General features: G+C 35.3%; 1 long non-coding RNA gene across 1 annotated transcript in view; it reads right to left on the reverse strand.

Annotated features, from left to right (window-relative positions):
* Nucleotides 1-17364, reverse strand: part of LOC138164084 (uncharacterized) — a 45420-nt gene extending 28056 nt beyond the window's left edge. Inside the window, exons 1-2 of the long non-coding RNA XR_011168989.1 lie at nucleotides 17245-17364; nucleotides 12825-12919 (exon numbers count right to left, since the gene is read on the reverse strand). This is a non-coding gene — a long non-coding RNA (uncharacterized lncRNA). The remainder of the gene's footprint in view (nucleotides 1-12824; nucleotides 12920-17244) is intronic.
* Between the last annotated feature and the right edge of the window lie 5307 nt (nucleotides 17365-22671).

Genomic DNA, 22671 nt, shown 5'->3' on the forward strand with positions numbered 1-22671 from the left:
CCTTTAAATTCCAACTTAAAAAGGAAGCTTTCACTTTGTTGTTCAACCATTTCAGTTACATCCAGCTCTGTGACTCCATTTGAGGTTTTCTTGGCAGAGATACTGGAGTGGTTTGCCATTTCCTTCTCCAGCTCATTTTATAGATGAGTAAACTGATGAAAACAAGATTAAGTAACTTACTTAGGATCACACAACCAGTAAGTGTCAGAGGCCAGATGTGAACTCTCCCTCTCTTAGCACAGTGCCCAGCATATAGCAGGTGCTTAATAAATGTTTATTGAGTCATTCATTATTTTCTATGTATGTTGAACAAGGTGTCTCCATGACAGTGGTCAACACTTTTATGAATTGATTTCAAAAGCTTTTCTCTTTCATGCCAATCTAATACAGGATATACCTATGACTGTGCATAACAGAGTATCATCATATCAGAAGATAAAAATTGTCAATTATGCAAAGAACAATGACGAGATATATATCAAGTTTAAGCATACTGAAGCAAGTTGTGGACCATGACGCTCCTGGGTAAAGTGGAGTAAGAGATTTTATTGAAGAAAAATATGCCTGGAGTAGGAAGTGAGATGAACATAAAACAATAACAATGTGAAAAATAACAAACCTATCAATTTTACATTTGTAAGATCTATTATATACTCCTCTTCTGATACTGCCACCACTCCAGAGCAAGCTGTCATCACCTCATCCCTGAACTATTGGAATAGACTATTGGTTGGTCTCCTTACATCTAGTCTTTTCCCACTCCGATCTACCCTCCACTCTTTATGACCTCATTTGGATTTTGTTGGCAAAGATACTGAAGTGGTTCTCTCTCTCTCTCTCTCTCTCTCTCTCTCTCTCTCCATATATGTATGTATGTATATGTGTGTATAGATATGTATATACACATATATATTCATATTTGTATACATATATTCATATATGTACACATATATACCCATGTGTATATTATATATAATATATAGGAAACAGTATTGTATGTATAATTTAGGACATGTGTGATATGTAAGACTGATTTACCATATTCTCTTTTTATTTTTTTATTTTAAATTCATTTACTTTTTTAAAAAAACTTTTTAATGTGAAAGCACTTGACTTGCTCTCCAAACACTCAATTAATTTAGCTGGTTGGGTCCCCAATGTTCACTTGCTGATCCTTTGTCCCTTTGCAATCTAGCAGTAGCTTTGAAATACTTGGAGTTATATCTTCAAGTTTCATTGTCTGTTTTTCATTTACCATAATATCAAGTAGGATACTTCAGCCCATTTTCCCTCCAGGACCCTCTTTTAAGAGAACTGTCATCACTAGAGTCCTCCATACCCTGAAATATCCTACCCTGCCTACAGCCTCCTAACCCTAGAATATCTTTCAGGAAATACCCCTTGCTCTTCTGCCACTGGTAAATTCTTCCTGAAACCTCCATTTTGTAAAGGACCCCAAACCAACTTGTCTTCATCCCTCATCTAGACCTGTTCCTGACTTTCTCTGGACTTCAAAATTATGCCCCCATGCATATAGCTTTATTTTTCCCTTTTCCTTTTATGCCCCCTTTTGCTTATAGTAAGAAGAGACTTTCTTAATTTTTTGCTTTCATTTCATTTGAACTTTCCTCTTTTCTTCCTTCCTTCCCGCCTTCCTTCTTGTCTTCCTAACTTCTATTGCCTTCTGGATTAATACCAGCTCCTGCTCAACATTGTGTGTGTTCATGTCTATGTATAAATATCTCTATCTATCATCTATCTATCCATCTATATAATCTATTTATCTATCCATACCTACACATACAGACATACATATGTAAACATACACATATATATGTATGTATATAATTATGGATATCACTATGGAATTGAAATTTTCCTGAAAATTCAATGAGAATTTCTAAGTTTTAACTAGGTTACCCTCCCTAGTTATATGGTCGCTACATTCCCCTTAAATTTGGTATAATGTGGTGACAGGGGCAAGGTAGTAGCAAGACATAAAATGCACTAGTAGGAATTCAAATAGTCACATCTTATGAGAAACTATGAAAAGAAGTCTCACAGTATACACTAAAAATCTTGAAAGACTCATGCCAAGTTGTAGGGCTGGCACAAGATCTAAATCTGCCTTCCCTAATGAATGTTTTGTATTCATAAGCTAAACAGTTTCAATTATGCACGTGGGCAAAGATGTGCTTTTCATTGAGATTAGGGAGAAAAGAAAGGAAATGGGGAGGGGAGAAAAATAGACTCTGGGCTTTGTTTTCTTCATATGGTTAGTAAAAGTCTCCAATGAAAAAAAGTGAAAGCTTTGTTTCAGAATAACTATAAATAAAACAAGAGAAAAAGGCAGAGAAACCACAGAAAGAGATGATTTATCCTTCATTTAGTGAGCTCAGGTTCCATCAAGTGACATTGTTTGGAGAGTGGGTAGCATTAAATGAACCACAGTGTTCCTTCGTACTATGTTCAGCATGGCTAGCAATAAATTATGGAGTAAATCAATGTGGCGAACCATACCTACTGTCTTTCACACTTCTCCTTCATATACCCCTTCATTCAAAGTTCAATTTTTCTAACTCTTTTATTCGCCATCTTGGATAGACCTCATTTCTTTTTCCAGGTCCTATTAGGACCTAAACAGATAGACATAGATTAGGACTCTTTGACATGTCAGTGTGGCTTTTGTACAGTCAATGAACTATAGATGTGATACCAAGGCAGGTGGGGCGGGGGGAAGAGAAACATGGCACACCTAATTGTACCATAATATTCATGTAGAGGATTTTTTTTCCCCCTCGACCCCCATAGGCCATCAGCTTGTGCCCTGAAAAACTAGATTCGATGGTCGATATAATTACTTTTGCTTTCATAGTTACAGATGTTATTACTGGCTATAAAATTAGCCAGACTTTTAAAGAATCCATCCAGAGTATTTGACTTGATGACCTTCTCTTACAATGTAAGCCACAGGTTGACTATAGTGATATTTTCTTTTATTGGTTTCAAATTTACCTTTTAAAATGTAATTGAATGCCTTTTATTTGCAGGTTACTGAAGGGCACAGAGTGGTTTACTGTGTGCTCTCCATAATTTCTAGTCTCTAGATTTAAGTCCAATAAAGTGCTCTCCTCTTTCTCATTTTAACTTAATCTTTGTAATGTCCCTAGAAATAAGCTAAAACATTTCTCTCTAAGCACTGTTTGTTACCCTGAATAACAATCAACATATCATCAATAATAATATCTTACAAAATATTGTACCTCAGGTTGTCCTGAAGACAAAAGTCAATTGGTCATCATTACTGGTAAACTCATTACTGTCTGACCCAGCAAAAAACACGAAATATAATCAAAACATATTTCCAAAGTAACATGTAATAAATCAGTCAAAATTAATATGCTAGGAATCATGTACATGAGTACTGCATGATAATTATCAGAACCGGTCAGCCAGTAAGGTGATATTTCAACTACTTTAAAGGTCTGCAATGTGGTACAATAGAATGCATGTAGAATCAGAGGGACCTGTATTTAATTCCTAGCTCTATCCATTATTCCCTGTTCAGCTTTGACCACACCAAAAAATTGGCCTTTTCTGGTTCTTAGTTTCCTCTCTTATAAAATACAGAAATTGGATTGGAAGGTCTCTAAAGTACTTTCCAGTTCTATAGCTCTGATTAGGAAAGGAAAGGAAAGGATTAGGTCAAAGATAGGGATTATCTTATTATTAAAGGCCACTCTCCATGGCTCCAAGCCCTAATCATTTCTACATTAACCCTAGGGAATATTAACAACAAATATACAGTGTACATGATACCTTGGTAGCAATTCTCCAGACCATTGCAATCAACTTTAACCTTCTTCTTCAGGTTGCCCTCTGGACTTCCTCTACTATGCCCCAATTCTTCATTCTGAAACCTCACTTCAACCCTGGAATTCATACTTTGAAAGAATCCTTTGTCCTGTGCTTTCTCCCCCTGATTGGATAACTCCTCACAGAACCTCTAGTTAAAAAAAGGATCTGAGGCTGAGCACATCTCATTTCTCTCCAGGGTGCAATACTGAGTTTCTCTACCTACCATATCACATGCCTGGTATCTATGTGACCTACCCCTGAAAAACACTCTTTTCAGCTTCCTTTCATGTTTAAATTCTTTTTTCTTCCTTCATTGCCTTTTGAGGCACTGATTACATCTCTACTTATTTTTGTAATCTCAGTGGTTACCTCAGTGCACTTAATAAATATTTGTTGATTGAATGATGGATTTTTTGTTGAAATCCTAAATTGAACCTATGAATCACTGTTGGTATAGTTGCATAGTTGCTTCATTGCAAGGATATCTAATTAGATAGTTTCATTACAAAAAACTGAGAAATGATAACATTTAAATAAAAATTTCAAGGATAATCATAGATAGTACCTGACACAGCTTAATACTTCCTCCCCTTTGTGACCATTGCTTCGTAAAAACTTGTTTGTTTTATAAAAATCTTTAATTTTCTCTTACTCCTAAATCCCTGACTATTCACGTCTCTATGTCAGCCTCTTACTGTCTTGTTATAAGCTATGAGTTCCATGTTGAAACTTGCTATCTCATCAATCTATTAATCAATAAACATTTATTAAGCAACCACAATATGTCAGGCACTGTGCTAAGTGCTGGGAATACAAAAAGAGGCAAAAGATAGTCCCTGGTCTCAAGGAAGACGTTGAGGGGAACCATTGTGCCAGCAGTGTTTTAAAATAGAAAAATGGTTTCAATTCTGCCTCTGATACTTATTTCCTGTTTGAACTTGGACAAATTACTTTTCCTTCCTGGACCTCAGTTTTATCATCAATAAAAGGAGAAGGTTTGAGTGGATGACATCTGACACACTTTTCACCTCTAGCATCTTGACTCTATAAAGCAGTTTAGAGAGTATAGTTGTACCAGCAAAGCTCTATCATCCTTCATTTTTTTCCTGAACTCTCCCATAAGTTGTCTCCTCAAAATGGTAGTGGTAAAGTCCCTGCAACTGCATGGCTGGAGTGTACCCAAATAGACCAGGACCTTTATACATAAAATATCTGCCTCTTCTGTCTAGTTATTCTGTTCTTACTTTGTGACTTTTGTGTATTTTTTTATACTCTACTCCTATCCCTCCAGATGTGGGAATTTCAATATAATGGGGCAAAACATCTGTCATCTCTTGGCCTCTCGGTTTCCTAACTCCAACTGCTTCATAAAGGAAAAAAAAAAGTTACATTATCTGAATGTAGCTAACATAACAAAAACAAATTTTGATGTACCAGATAATAAGAAAGCTGTAAGTGTAGAGTTTAATTTAGCTTTTTTAAAAAATTATTTCAAAATCCAGATAAGATTCCATTATCAGAACCTTTAATTATTGAGTAAAAAAATGTTCACACTTATGCAGAAAATATGTGTCCTCTCCAAAGCTGTAATGTAATGATTTGAAGATTCTTTTTTGTTGTTGTTATATTGTGGATTTGAATTCAAAATCTACAGCATGAAAAAAGAAATTAAACATTCATAAAATCTAATTTCATTCAACTCATCAAGCACTTATTTAGTTACTGCTGTATGCTAAACACAAGCTTACCCTCATCATTAGGAGGTGAGGTGCAACTTCCTTTCTTTAGCTACAGAATGACAAGAACGGATCTGTATATCCAATTTGCCTTAGTTCCCAAGTCATTTAAATCCAGAGGGAACCACTTGTGTATAAGCAAGTGAATAATATGAATGGCATTTATCTTAATTTGTTTGTACTTGTTTGTGCAATCTTTTCAGTTTCTCTTTGAGCTAATGAATACTAGGTGAAAATGAAATGTGTGTAAACATTGTAAAAAGTAGGGAGAAAAAAGTATACAAAAATCACACTCCACAGCAGGACCTTCCATTAGCTCTCTCAGAGTATTGAAAAGAATAAATTAATTATCAATTAGGAGAGAAAATTGCATAAAAGAATGACAAACTACATAGCAACCAGAGCACCAGAATATCAAAGGAAAAACAAATGCAGTAATATTTATCTCCAAGTACCTGTACAAGAAGTTCTCTAAGGTTGCTTCTGATTCTAAATACAGAACTTTTGTTCCCTGGGTCAAACTGCCTGCGGCAAATAGCACAAAGCAATTCTTCAGTTTAGGTGTGGGACAATAAAGGGTAACCCATGATTTGGTTGCGTCTATCATTTTGAGTAACTCTTACAAACTAGATGCTAAGTACTGTTGTTTGTATAACATATGTTGTTGTTCAGTCACATTGACCTTTCATGACACCATTTGCAGTTTTCTTAGCAAAGATACTGGAGTGATTTTCCATTTCTTTCTCCAGTAGATTAAAACAAACCAACATTAAATGACTTGACCAGGGTCACACAGGTAGTGCATGTCTGAGGCCAGATTTGAATTAAGGTATTTTCTACTCCAGGCCCAGTGTTCTATCCTCTAAGCAACCTAGCTGCCTCCTATGTATGGATTACTGATTTAAAATGATTCCAGTCTCCTCTAAAAGTTCAGCCTGGAACAAAACTCTAGTCACTCTACCCTTGTTATACCACTATTAAGTCTTGTAAGAATCATTTTAAACATATAAATACACATACATAAAGAATAAGTACTGGTACTTTCTCTCCCACTCTTCAAAAGATACAGAAGTACATTTCAACAAATCATATGGATAATAAACTGTAGGGCATCTAGGTAGTGTACTGACTAGTGCACTGGCCCTGGAGTCAGGAGGACCTGAGTTCAAATGCAGCCTTAGACACTTAACACTTACTAGCTGTGTGACCTTGGGCAAGTCACAACCCCAATTGCCCTGCCTTCCTCCTACAAAAAGACAATAAATAAATAAACTGTACCTAGAACTTCTGTTCTGAATTAAACATCATGAAAATTATGTTCCTAATCAAATGACATTGAAGGATTTGAATAATGATAACAATTTATACTTATATAACTCTGCATAGTTTATAAAATATCTTCTTGACTATCCACTGAATTAAGTACTGAGTAAATTTAATGTAGAATGACCTTTGAGACTGGGAATTAGTAATTAGTGAATCTGTAATTAGTGAATCTGTAATTCACTACCAGTATGAGGAATCTTCCACTTCCATTTCAAGTCAATACCTTCTGCATAACTCAGAGTGTCAAAGAATTCAGGTTAAGCAACTTGCTGCAGGTGACAGAACCAGTTTGTGTCAGAGGCAACAACTGGTGCCAGATCTTTTTAGTTCCTTTTGAAATTACTGTTATCTCTCATATTTTCTTTCTTTCGTTGGTTTTGCTTCTCCCCAAATCTGTTGCATTGTTTTGTTTGTTATGGTTGACAACAAAGAGAACCATAACAGTTAATTGAAGGTTTTAGTTAATTGTATTCTATTTAACCAAAGGTGTGTTTTGTGTGTTTGTTTTTTAAGAGCCCCAAAGCACATATTTGTCTAATAAGAAAACACAACTTGATAGCATCTACAAACCTGTGTTAAGGCAAGGGAAAGGATTTGTTATGTTATTAAAAAGCACACAACAGTGAAATTATGATTAATAGCACAAATAGCATTAATTGTGAGACCTGAAACTACTATATATTACTGTAAATCATATTATAGCATCATATTTTGTTTTGTTTTGGAATGGCATAAGGACATTGTGCTGGTCTCAAATTCAGGAAATCCTCTGTTGAAATATTGCCTCTTAGAAGCAATGTGACTATGGATAACTCATATAATCTCTTACTGCCCTAAGCAATTCTCTAAAATTATAATTAGAAATGAGTTGTTCCATAGATATAGAGGTAGTTTCCACTATGGGAATACTTTTCACTGGTGACATCATAGGTCCAGGCAACTATCTCCATTAAATTAAGGTATTAGTTTAGAGTTAATAAAGATTAAATCAAGAGTTTAAATAGGCTAATGTGCTTTTACTTAAGAAATTATAGAAATGGAAAGATCATTTGCAAGAGATCTTAAGTAACTTCTCATATAAAATCCTATAAATTATCATATCATTATAATTCCCATGATCTCCAAGTAAATTGTTCATCCACAATACATATGACAGAGGCCTCTGCAACTCTTGCCTGTCTGAGGTTGAAGTGGGAAATTTATGATTCCACTGGGCTCCATGCCCACACTTACCACCCCTAAATTAATAAGCTAGTCCCCGTACCCTTACCAGAATTTTTCTAACCACAAGGATCAAAGTAGATCCCCAGTGGGTCATATTTGCTTCCATCCACTCTCCAAATACTAGAGCTCCATTTTATTGAGCAAAGAACTGAGGATTCAATTTAAATGTTGTAATCCCTCTCTCATCCCTAAATAGTGCCCATAGATCCTACCAGGAAGTGGAAAAAGTCATCTGCTCCTCTAGTCTGGTGTCAGCAAAGGAATCTCTTCTTTACTGAGGCAAGAATATGAATGAACTAATGCTTAAACACATTGTGCTGACCCTTTGCTTTTTTTCACTGGGGCTCAAAATGGCTCAACCCTTGGAAAAAATGCAGCCTCTGAAGTCAATACAAACTAACAGCTCCCTAAAATAAAGATATGCATTACCATTACACCATGAACCAATAAAATGAAACTGAGTGGGTGGAGAACTTGAAACTTATCAGTAGGATATCTAGGGGAGAAAATTAAGTTTTGTCTCTTAATTCATCACATTTTCCACTCTGTTCAATAAGTTTTCTTTCCAGGTGGCTTCTCTAAGATCATTCTCTCCACCCAGATCTACTTCATCTTTACCACACCCTTCTCTGCACCCAGGGCTGGTAGAGGGGAGGGCAGGAATTAGCCGAGTTACTATTGGATGACAATCAAAACCAAATTCTTGCACCTGGTCTCCAGATATACAAAGCCATATGATAAAAGAAACACCAATGCCAGTTTCTTCAGTGAAGTTGTGCCAAAAGAGAATACAAAATGAAGAAAGACTACTGAATTGTTCCAGAAATGTTTCCCCTTATTTTCATTGACTGGATTGCTTTAGACCTGTGCTGTCAGTTTCCTTTACTGACCTCACAGCATTCCCTTGATCTTTGCAAGCCATTTTTTTTGGCTTTGCTTGGCCATTGCTTATGTAAAGTTTCAACCTGCCATAACTGGGAGCCAATGTTTAAATGTGTGTGTGTGTGTGTGTGTGTCTGTGTGTGTGTGTCTGTGTGTCTGTGTGTGTTGTTTAGCAAAACAGTAGACTAGGACTTGTGCAATCTGGCACCTAGTCCCAGTTATATCCCCACACTAACTAGTTCTGTAACCAGACTCAATCTGTCTAGTTACAAATTTCCTCATCTATAAATTGAGAGAGAGGGTTGAATAGATGATCCTTCCAGTTCTAAAATCTAAAGGTTTTAACGTACATACAGTCAAAGCTATATTAGCTAACACTTGATTACCTTGATTGTTTTTCTTATCTCTCTCCATTTTTTGTTCTTTTTCTCAGATCATCTTACATTACTGAAATAAACTTTCCCTGCTGATCTCCATCTGCCAAACTGGAAGTGACGCTTCAAAGATAATGTTTTCCCTAATTATCTCTCACCCTCCAACAAGGCACATGGAAAGTAATCTCGGCAATGGCTCATTAGTAAACTCGATTTTTGCATGTATGTATGTGTCTTCATATTTTTGCATGCACATATCTGTCTATGTGACAATAAGCCCAATCTTTATAAGGGTTCGCTGATGGATGCATTCCCAAGGTAAATTTTGTAGCATGCACAGACATTCTGTAGCTGGTTCTACTCTGCTAACTAGATGAGAAAGAGATGGACATTTGAATGGCTAACTGATAAGCAATTGGGCTGCATTCAAAAGACATTAAAAGCAAAAGTGAGGTTTTTGGCTTTTGTTTTCTCTTTCCTAACTGGTTACACCTGAGAAAAAGTCACATACTGTAAATTTCTAGAAAAAGAAAAGTCAAATGCCAATCTTAATCTAGGGCCAACATGTAGACCATGAATATGGGCCTTTTTTTCTTTGCCTCATTGTGTCTTCTCTTTCCTGTTTGGGGATGAATGATATGGAGACTATTGTTCTCTTTATGTTTATTCAGTGCATTTATTGTGAAATGGAATTTGAGACAGCTATGAAATTATAAGAATCAAAAAGATGAAACAGAGCAATGAGAAGAGTCCACACCTCAGATCCGTGCTGGATTTGGCAGCCAGCCCTTCCTGGAGCTTTGTTGTTGTCTTTTGTTTTGTTTTGTTTTAGTGCAGCTCAGTGGTGGATTAACTTCCACACCCATCTCTCAGACCAAGATGGTGTAGCTATGTTGTCCTGGCTTTAATGGCGCAGAGTCAGCGTAAATAACAATTGTTTCTGTTTTGGCCAGAAACTCTGAGAGTCTTCCCCTCCCAGATTCATTCTTTTTGGAAGTTTTGCTTCAATTCTTGCCTAGCCATTAATCACTGAATGGGTTTTGCCTCCAACAAACTGAGACCTGGGAAAGACCTTAGTTTATAAAGGCCAGGGTCTCCCACGGCATCCTCAAACATTACCAGTGGTCTTGACCTATATCTTGCAATGACACTTATGATTATGGAAGAGAGTGAGCCTGGTGACTTTGCATGGCCCTGCCTCACTTAAATCCACTTCATTTGCAAGTCAGGACATCATCCTCACAATGTCATTGGTCCTCTTTGAAAATAAAGGATTGATAACAACAACAATAATTTTGTCCATTGGCTACCCAGATTTGAAAATAATGGGAAAAATGCCTTGTAGAAACTATATTAAGTTTTAGCCCACTCATCCCAGCAACTGAGATGATAGGTGGGGAAGATGTGGCCACCCCAGTCTGGTGAGAGCAAGGGAAGGGTAGGCATGGTGGGAGAAGGTCAGTGCTTCTGCTCTTGCTTTATCTTCTGAATAAATATCCCTCTGTAAAATTGTTTAATACTAATTGTTTAAAAGATGTTAGCATCATTTAGTCACTAGCAGTTGATATTGGGAAGAACACCCTGGAATAGGGCCTTGAGCATATAGCATTAAAGACAGATAACCCTAACCTCCCATGGGTACTCCTGGATTCCTGAGTAGGAGATAAAGCTGGTCTTGCTTTGGAAGCATGTTTCCAGTGCTGCCCATGTACTTTGAATTAGCATAATTATACTAAGATGCTGAGGAGAAGGACATTCTAACAAAGATATGGGAGAAAGGAAGAGGAATAGAGAAGGGAAAAGATGAAAAACCTAGATCACCAGTTTTTAGTACAATTTAAAATTCATTTAAAAATTTTTAAAACCTTATAACCATTTTATATTCAATATATCTTTCTAGTCTCACTGGGCACTACTCATCCTCCTGAACTCAGCAATCCAACCAAACTGATTTTTCTCTGTTCCTTACAGGACGTTTCATCTCCTATATTCCTGCTTTTTCACTGGCATATCTCATACTTGGAATGTAATTCATCCTTACCTCTCCATAAAATCTCTTTCTTCAAGATGCTACTCAAATATCATTTTCTATATGAAACCTTTCCTGATTCCTTCAACTGCTAGAACCCTTACTCTCAAACTACCTCATATTTAATTTTCATGAATTTGTACTATTCTCATTATATTTGTTCTTCAGTTAGTCATACAGACCCCCACAGTAAACTCATCTTCCTCCCTACACACAGGGAAGGGAAAAAGGACCAAGGTGCCCCCAAATGGGTTTTCTCTGTGCCATCTCAATAACTAATACAAATTTTTTTCTTCACCACATGCTTAGCTGACCAGAAACAGTCATAACTGCACATTCCCTACAATGGACTACAGGTCTTTCCAATACACACCATCCCACAGGGCTAGTAGCAAGTTCAGTTAAAGGAAAGCCTGCCTTCTAATGATCTGAAAAAAGCAGAGCTAACTGTACATGCTCTAAGGAAAGATCTCCCATTGGCCAGTCACATTTACACTCATATATGTCTTTCCTATCTCCTCTGTTATAAGCTTCTTGAGATTAAGGATTGCTTCTTTTGTAACATTTGTAACATTACTTCAAGATGCTACTCAAATATCATTTTCTATATGAAACTTTTCCTGATTCCTTCAACTGCTAGAAGCTTGCACATTTTGCACGTTTATTGCATAGGTATCTCCAGAACCTAATACAGTCCTTAGCACATGATAGATGCTTAAAAATGCTTTTTGATTGGTTTATTGATTAATTTTATAAATTAAGAGGGAAAAAAGACAGGAGGCAAGAGAAGAGAAGGAAAAGGGACAAAAGAAGTAAAAATGGAAAGCAGTAGGTGAGGAGGAAAGGAGAAAGAAGGAGAGAATTTCATAACTTGTTTAAACTATTCAATCAGGAGAAGAGCATAGGCTTCTTAATTATTCACTGTGTCTATAGCTTTTATTAGCAGGAAGGCCCAGAGCAGACTCTAAAGATCTAATCCATGGTGGAAAACAGCAAAAGAATAAATAAAGAATCAGATAATCCAGACTGTCCCACCTCTTGCTTAGCCAATTTGAATGTAATAGAAATTTTCTCCAGGCTGAATTCTGGAGTATGTTTTTTTTTTCTCCAAGAGGAAAGACAAAACAAAACAAAAAACCTCAGGTCTTTTTGCAAATTGATTATTCCTCTGTGAAGAGCATCAAGTGTCAGGAATTTTAGCAAACATTCTTCATTCTGTCATTGTCAAAACCACAAAAATACTGAAGAATGTAAGAACAGGCTAAAAGTACAAAAAACTCTCAGATCCAGTATTAAACCAACAAATGCACTTTTAATCAATCAGAGCTTTAACCACATGAGACAGTTTTCCAAATACATACATAATGACCGTCTAATGGAGGGATAAATACAAACCTAGTAGTTTTCAAGAATGATGTGAAAAGACATTTCCATCCAGCTGTTCATGGAAAGCAGAATGATACACTGAGTTTTTGAAGAAGCTTTATGAACTACAAAAAGAACCCAAAGTAGAAGTTAGAAAAAAACAAAAACCTTCTTATCAGTTCTTACTCCTCCCAAGATGAAAAATGTGCCAAATGAGACTTAGCAACTGGTTTTCTATCCAAGTAAGAACTTCAAAAGTGGAATTCATAACCTTAGTCAGAAGGGAAGTTCATGTGAAAAATTGCAAACTATATGGGATTAGTGAACTTTCACCCCCTGCAGTATATTGTTGCATTCTCTCATCTCATGCAGTGTGACAGATATTGCTATTCAAGCTTATTAGTACTATAATAGCATTAGTACTATAAAAATGATGTCCTCTTATTCACTGGAATTCAGTTAAAATTATCCTGTGAGAGGTCACTACATTGATATCCTATTAAAATATCCTGTATACTATTGCACAGGTTGGTAAATTCAGACTTTTGTAAAGAGATGTATTAAGTAAAATCACCTTCTAAAGTCTTACCAAGAGCATAATCACTATAACTTTAGGAGCAAATAGAAGGACAAGGATTATACACGCCTCATTTTGTTCCCCTTTGACTTTTTTTTCCTGATAAATTAAAATCTTTTGAAGGTTTTTTATTACACAGAACTTAGAAGTTATATGTATTTGGAATGGGAACAATTATTCAAAATATCATTCTTAAGTTTTTATGCATCAATGTTATGTCTGAACAATGGCAGAAAACAGTTCAGTGTATGGTGATGTTTTGGTTTTCATGTAGTTTACTGCCTTAGTTGTCAAGGACTTTTAAAGATTTTTATTTTTACTATGGTGTATGGTAATAATAGTAGTATTATTACTACTGTTAATATTTATTACTATTTTATTTAATATTTTTAAATATTATAAATAAATATTTGGTGGTTGCAGGTTTTTGTTTGTTTTTTTCTTCCTGCTATGATAGGTTTCACAGGGTTTTCTGTTTGTTTTGTTTTGTTTTTTTCTTTGACCAATCTTTTGTATAAACTGCATTGATCATTATGTTCAGACTTTTTAATAATAACACTTCACAATTACTGTTGATGATGACCTCATCCTAAATTGCCATTAGAAATCCCTTTATTTACACAAAAAATATTCTTATTACTAAACTATTTGTCCAATACTCCTTTGTTGGTATACTTATTAGGTGAGTCCATGTATAGGGTCCATTTTGTGATCTAATCTTTGGAACTCTGGAATTTAGATGCTACCTGAGAGTAATATACTTTTGGTTACATTTAACAAATGCAATGGCTTATTCCCTGTTTCTGAGTGAAGTGGAGTATGCCTGTCCCAAATGTATTTATTTCTTTAGATTTTGACAAGTTGATCTTGTTCTCTGAACAAAATTATTTTTCTTTCAACTTGCTTTGAGGAAGTCTTAATCTTTCTACAGCTGCCTTAGTTTGATAATTCCTGTGTTTTATTATTTTACATATTTCTTTATATTCAGATATGCTTCAAATATGTTGTGATATATTTTTTTTTAGCTCCAAAGGTATAGAGTAAGACTGGTATTGTGTAGCTCTTATTTTTTTTAACTTTTTTTTTTATGAGGAATCGGGGTTAAGTAACTTGCTCAAGATTACACGGCCAGTTATTTCTGGGTGTGGTGCTAAGTGTCAGATCCCGGATTCAATCCCCAGGTCATCCCAACACTGGAGCTAGTGCTCTTACTCACTGAGCCACCTGGCCACCCCTATTGTGTAGCTTTTAACACATTCTTCCCACTGAACTTTGACTTCAGGATGCTATGATATGAGCAATTTTATTAATAGAAAAGTACATCAGCAAGGACAGCTGTGAGAGAAACATTGAAAAAAACAATAAATTGAGAAAAGACTTTCACTCAGAGTAAAGATGACCAAAGTATACTACTTCCTAGTATCTGGTTTGCAAAATTCAAAGTTAAAAAATATGAAAACTTGATACTGTTTGGTGACTATAGAACAACTGTTTTGAGACTGATAATGTTGTCAGATGCTGCTTTATTCTAGATATGAGCATATCCAAGGATTTTCAAGCTGTTCACCTTGCTTTTCTATAAGAAGAAACTGAGGGGCAGGTTATGGTTTCTAGCCAATTTGTTCTCCTAAAATTAAGGGGAAAAAAAAATGAACATGACAAAAAGATTATAATGAACTTTATCTCTGCCAGATTTTTCCTGGTGAACACCCATAATGAATGAAGTTGTGAGAATACCTCCAGAATTCAACTGTGGTATAATGATATCATATTTTTCTTTTGCTCTGTCAGAATTGATTTATGGTTATCAAAGTCAGTAGGCCATCTAAAAGAGAAATAAAATTATAATTTCTGATATCATCCATTATTAGATGTTCAGTGGCAAGGATCACTGCTTTTTTCTTCAGGTCTTTATACCAAATTATCTATTATAACAAAAAGCAGAATATCCCAACCCAAATGGTAACTAGCTGCACAAACAACTATATGAACACTTCAAAAGCTTATAGCAATTTGAATGAAATTCCCAATGACTATCCAGAAAGGACCCAGGGAACAAGAGTAGAAAATTAGGAGGAGCCCCTTTCAAACATATTTTAAATTTCCTTTTTCTGAGTTGACTTAACGAAACACTAATATTTGAATATATAAGGAAGGGGAAAAAGAGAGCATTGTGTTCAAAATCATGAACTTCATTTACATTATTATAATTGTTGTTTTGTTGAGTTTTTTGTTCATATTTTAAACAGAAAAAAGGAGGTTACACATTCTAATTGGTGAATACAATGCATATAGTGTAGTGGCAGCAAAGGACATATGTTTTGTTCATGGTCATTAAAAGTATGAGGAGTTTACTTGAATTCTCTACAAAGAATTCTATATCTGTTTTCTGAGGGTAACCCTACATAAGTTCTGAAATTCTTATCACAAGAAGGTTGATTATAAGGGATGGCTAGGTGGTGCAATGGCCCTGGAATGGGGAAGACCTGAGTTCAAATCCAATCTCAGACACAACACTTACTAGCTGTGTGACCTTGAGCAAGTCACTTAACTCCAATTGCCCTCCCCCCCCTCCAAAAAAGCAAAAGTAAAAAGTTTGATTATATATATGATTTTTTTCAATCACAGAATAGTAATAATAATTAATAATTAATAATAATAGTAATAAATAAATAGTAATTCTAATATTAATGACAGGTAATGTCTATATAGTGCTTATTATATGCCAGACACTATACTAAGCACTTCATCTCATTTAATCCTCACAACACTCCTGAGACAAAGGTGTTATTAATATTTCCATTTTACAAATGAGGAAACTGAAGCAAACAGAGGCTAAATGACTTACCCAGGGTAGCACAGCTAGGAAGTGTCATGAGCCTGGATAATTAATTCAAGTCTTCCTGCTTGCAGGACCTGCACTCTACTACATGACCTAGCTACACCCAAAGAAATTCAAAAAGATTATGTCCTAAGGCATAAAATGCAGTATGCATCAGGGCAGGGAGTATGCACACCAATATAAAGTGCTATCTTTAAAGTATTGACATTTAATAATTCTAATTTTAGAAACAATATGGCATAGTAGATAGAAAGTCTGGTTCAGAATTAGGAAGACCTCAGTTCCAGTTCTATATCTGACACATATTGGCCGTGTGACCCTGGACAAGTTACTCATCCTTCCAGCATCCCAGTGTTTCTAAGACAATAAATTACAAAACAATGGCTACATTGGTAAAATTTCCTCATTAGAAATTTCCTAAACTATTATATTTACAGATGTGGTACAAATAGCAAGCGTGGCAAGTATGATGGTTTATGTTTGCATAGTTTTGTGGAGTTTAAAAAACATTGCCCTTGTATCATCCTGTGAGGCAGAAAGTATAAGCATTATTTTACAGCTGAGAACTTGATCCCATAGCTAGTTGGAGGCAGATCTGGAAATTGAATTCTTGCCTTCTGGATCTAAGTTATCACCATTTAAAAGAGTTAAGATTTCCCACACAGGTCTAGAGAGATAGATTGTAACACTAGTTCAATACCCTGTATGGATAAGCAGCCTGAATAGTATCTGAATTGCCTATTGTCCTGTAACAGCAGGTACCCTAGCATACCCAGGATGGCTGCTAGCACAGGTTCTTTGATCTGCTTTTCTAAAGGAAAGCAACTCAAAAAGGGTTAACAATCTTACTTTCATCAACATATATCATTTACCTAGTTCAGGGGGAAAAGTCAACACCCTGAACTTCAGAAGTTAGAAGCAGACAAAAAATATGGACAGAGAAAACAACACAATTCAACAAACCAACAGACAGGGCTTCTTGCTATCTGACCATTACATACATAGAATTAGTTATAGAGAGAATCACCAACCTCTGGGTTTTCAAAGCCGGGGGGCTCAATGGCTGCCCAGAGTCTCATATGGCCAAATCATACAACTCTTCCCATAAGTGATCTCCAAAGCAAAGCCTCGCCTCAGAGGTGTATATATAGTCTTCTCCAGGATCAGAGAACATCACAACCCTTGTGATCCACTGCCTAATTACAAATTAACAAGGTGTGGGCATTCCTGAAAAACAAGTCTCCTTTAAACAAGCTTCTCCTGTGAGCTCTGCTCCACCTTTCGACAAACTCTTCCCACCACAGGCTCCATGTGACCATATTCAACCTATTAGGGGGCAGAATATATTTAGAAAAAAGGGAAGATTGTCAGCCCATTGTCATTACATTTCCCCACTGTTCTTTTCCTTGAAATCTAATGATATAATAATAGTGAGCAACCTGCTGTTCTTTGCACAGGACACTCAATGTCCTGTTGCCCCCATGCCTGTAAACACTCCCTATCACTTCTGCTTTTTGGAAATCCATGTTCTCCATCAAGTGGCACCTGCTATTTAAAGTCCTTCTGGTGCCTTCCCTCCCATTACCACCTTGTATTAATTTTGTATGTATTTTGTACAAGGTAGGTGGTGCAGTAGATAAAGTACCAGGTGTGGAGTCAGGAAGACCAGAATTCAAATCCAGACTCAGACATTTTCTAGCTGTGTGATTCTGAGCAAGTTATTTAACCCTATATGCCTCAGTTTCCTTATATGGAAAATAAGCTGGCAAAGGAAATGATAAACCACTCCAGTATCTTTGCCAAGAAAATTCTAAATGATATGAAAAGTCAGACAAGACAGAAACGACTGAACAACAACACAATATATGTATGCATATATATGTATTCATATATATATATATATATATATATACACACACACACACACATCATCTTCACAATTAGAATATAAACTGCTTGAGAGCAAGAACTATTTCATTTTTATCTGGTAATTGATCAACAAATTCTCCCTAGACACCTACTATGGACCAGGAGCTATATTATTGCTGGGGGAGGGGGGAGATTAAGGGTTGAAGAATGAAATAATTACCATTTATGAGCTTGCATAATGTCTTTGTATCCAGAAAATTTTGAGTGGTGCCTGGTGAATAGTCAATCAATCAACAAGCAAATATTAAGACCCTTCTATATGCAAAGTGGTATCCTAAGCATTGGGAATACAAATAACAAACAAGAAAAACACAATGCCTATCTTCAAGGGTCTTATATTCTAAAGGGGCAGGCAACACATAAAACCTGAGAAGGAGAAGAGGGTAGAGAAGGTGGCCAATATGCAGGCATGATAGAGAAGTTCAGAGAAATACAGCTTGGTGGGAAATGAAGATATGTCTGGTTGTAGCACCAATGCAATATTTACACACCCACAGTCATGATAGAGATTGTGACTGTAAGTATTGCATGGTGTCTGATCACAAAATATGTCAGTCTCTCCAGATAGAAGATAAAGTTGAAGGATTTATTTAAACACCAGAAAACTGAATCCCCAAACCAGTAAGCCAGAATACCAAAGGTATTTAAAAACCATAATCATGCTGAGCCACAGAATCCTTTAGCCTTCCCACAAACCAATACAAGATCAATATTTACTCATGAGCCTATATTTCCTAGCCTAAGCTCTTCTGTCCCCAACTGTCTCCAACTGTCAAACATCCTCTCTCCCAGCTTCTCTGTGGGCTCTGCTTCTCCTCAGCAAACTCCTCCCACCACAAGCTCCATGTAACTACCTTCAGCCTATAAGGGGGCAGAGTTTATCTTCACATCAGGGAAGGTCTTCAAACTTCCCCCTAGGTCTATTAAGGGGCAGAGAAGATCTTCAAATTCCCATTCTACTATGCTGGTCTGGGCAGCTTCCTTAAATAGAGGTTCTGAGATGAGCCCTACAACCATTAATCAGAGGGATGAATTCCAGAGGCAGAGGACACTTCTAAGGTATGAATTCCAGGCTTAAAATGATCTTCCAAAGAAAAGTTCCCAGAGGCATGATAGAGAAGGCTAAAGGAGAAAACATTTCTGTGGGAAGTACTGAATACTTAACACAATCTTATTGGTTGATTTATGGATTGAATATGATGAATTGATCTCCATAGAAGATACCTCACATTGCCAGAGGTTGGGGAAGAACATATACATGTAATAATTTTATCTATCCCCTTATTCCAGTTATCCTTTTAGTATATCCCCAACAAAAGCACATAAAGATGATGATTTGGGGAAGACCCCTTAGGATATCTGGCACACAACTGCAACTGTCTTTTTTTTAATGTTTAACTAAGACAACTACATTCTCTTTTTATTTTTTTATTACTGTTTAAAATTTATTTTTATTTTCAGTTCAAATTCTATCCATCCTGTCATCTACCTGAGAAAGAAAGAAATATAATATCCATGATACCTAAGAAGTCTTGCAAAATATATTTTCACATTAGCCATGTTCCAGGGGGGAAAAAAAGAAAGGAAAATATGCCTTAGTCTACCTCTGAATCCATCAGTTCTCTATCTGGAGGTGGAAATATATATTACATTATGAGTCCTTTGGAATTGTGGTGGATAATTGTATTCAGAATTACAAAGTTTTCCACAGTTGATTATCTTTATGATATTGCTGTTTCTGTGTAAATTTTTCTCTTGGTTCAGCTCACTTCATTATTCATCAGTTCATATGTTTTGTTTTTTCCTGAAACCTACCCCTTCAAAATTTCTCACAGAAAAATGCCATCCCATCATATTCATATACCATAATTTGTTTAGCCATTCCCCAACTGATGGGCATCCCCTCAGTTTCCATTTTCTTATGATATTACCCTTTATTACTAAGTAATGAACCCATTTTTTAGCTTACCTTGTTATACAGTGTGTGATATTGGTCTAGTCCTAGTTTCTGGTAGACTGTTTTTCAGTTTTTGTAGAAGTTACTGTCAAATAATGAGCTCTTTCTCAGATATCTTGGAGCTTTGAATTTACCAAAAACTAGGTTACTATGGTTATTTACTTCTTAATATTTTGTGCTTCATTTTTATCATTGATCAACTATTGTAATTCTTAGTGAGTACCAGATTGTTTTGATGATTATCACTTTGTAGAATAGTTTCAGATCTGGTACTGCCAGGCCACCTTCCTTTGCTTTTTTTCCCATTGATTCCCTTGATATTCCTTACTTTTTCTTCTTCCAGATGAATTTTGTTAATATTTTTTCTATCTTTATAAACTAATTATTTGGTAGTATGATTGGTGGACACTGGATAAGTAAATTTATTTAGATAGTATTGTCATTTTTATATTATATGACAGTCTACCCTAGAACAATTAATGTTTTTTCCATTTGTTCATATCGGACTTTATTTCTGTGTGAAGTATTTTGTAATTGTGTTCATATAGTTCCTATGTGTCCCAAATACTTCCAAGTATTTTATACTGTCTGCAGTTATTTTAAATGCAATTTTCCTTCTTTCTCTTCAACCTGGGCTTCATTTTTGATACATAGAAATGCTGATGACTTTCATTTTTTTGTCCTGCAATTTTGCTACAATTTTTCATTATTTCAGCTAATTTATCAGTTGACTTTCTAGGTTTCTCTAAGTATACCCTTTTACTATCTGCTAAAAGAGATAGTCTTGTGTTCTTTTTGTTCATGCTTATTCCTTAAATTTCTTTTTCTTATCTTATTGCTAATGCTACATTTCTAGTAAAATACTGAATAGTAATAGTGATGATGGACAACCTTGTTTCCCCTGTTCTTATTTTGGAAGGCTTCTAGTTTATCCCTATTAAGGATAATTCTTTCTTGTAGTTTTATATAGACACCATTTATCATTTTAAGAAAAGTTTAATTTATTTCTATGATATTTTTTACTGTTTTAATAGGAATTGGTATTATATTTAGCAAAACATTTTATAAATCTATTGAGATAATCATGTCTTTCGTTGGGTTTCCTATTCATGTGGTCAATTATGCTTAGAGTTTCCCTAATATTGAACCAAACCGGCATTCCTGGTATAAATCCCGCCTCGTCATATTGTGTGATATTTCTGATATATTGTTGTAGTTTCTTTGCTAGTATTTTATTTACAATTTTTGCATCAATATTTATTGGGGAAATTGGTCTATAGTTTTCTTTCTCTCTTTATGCCCTCTCTGGTTTAGTTATCAAAACTATATTTGTGTCATAGAAAGCATTTAATAGGACTCCTTCTTTACTTATTTTTCCAATTTATATAAAATAAGAAATTATTGTTCTTTAAATCTTTGGTAGAATTTGCTTATAAATCCATCTGGTCCTAAGGATTTGTTTTTCTTAGGGAATCTCATTTTTTGGCTCCTTCAGTTACTTTTTTTCTAAGATAGAGTTATTCAAGTACTTTATTTCTTTTGTTAATCTGAGCAATACAGGTTTATTAATATTCATCCACTTCATTTAGAATTATAGTTCTATTCATGTATTGTTGAGCAAAATAGCTCCTGATAACTATTTTAATTCATTTTCATTGGTTGTACATTCATCCTTTTCATTTTTGAGAGAGATGTTTGATTTTCTTCTTTCATTAAAAAGTATCAAATTAACCAATGTTTTGTCTATTTTACTTTTCACTTAAATTAGCTCCTAGTTTTATCTGCTAGTTTAATGTTTCTTTTTTTATTTTTAACTTTATTAATCTTTACAATGATTTTCAGGATTTCTAATTTGTTGTTTAATTTGAAATTTTAAGTTTGTTTTTTTTCTATTTTTTATAGTTGCATGCAAAATTCATTAATCTGCTCTTCATCTTTTTTTTTAATAAATATAAGCATTTAGAAATATATATCCTTCCCCCAACCCCCCATACTGCTTCTGTTGCATCTTTCTGACCAGATGTTTACTTTGCTTATGCCCTGGGGATCTTGGTGCTGTCCTTGCTGTTGTTGTTGCTGCTGTCTGAGGTGCTACCAGTGCCTACAGGCCCCACAAAAGGTACTGATTCCTCCATAAGCAGTCCTGTCCAGCTCCTCCTATGATGTCCCAGGCTGGAGAAATCAGATTGTGTGTGTGTGTACGTACATTTGTACATGCAGTTATTCTGCTCAGAATTTCATTTGAACCTTTAAAAAAACAGTTTAGAGAATTGCATTAAGAAACCTCAACAGAAATTCCCAATTCCCTTTACCATCTTGTCTTTATCCCAATCTCGAATTTAGATATCACTATATCAATATCTATATGTCTCTCCATGTACATATATTTATAGGATTATAACAGTAGACATGAACAAATATCAGTTCTAGTTTTTAAATATTTACAAATTTTTAATTTTAGGAGAGTGATTCACAGAGCTTCATGAACTCATAATGACCATTTGGTTCACAATGGATATAGATATAAGCTTTGCTCATTTCTTTGACCTAAGTTTTGAACATAGATATAAAA

This window comes from Petaurus breviceps, unplaced genomic scaffold (genome assembly GCF_028583685.1).
Source record: "Petaurus breviceps papuanus isolate PSGF00001 unplaced genomic scaffold, PetGlider_PUasm1.0 189, whole genome shotgun sequence".
In the NCBI taxonomy this organism is placed as follows: domain Eukaryota; kingdom Metazoa; phylum Chordata; class Mammalia; order Diprotodontia; family Petauridae; genus Petaurus; species Petaurus breviceps.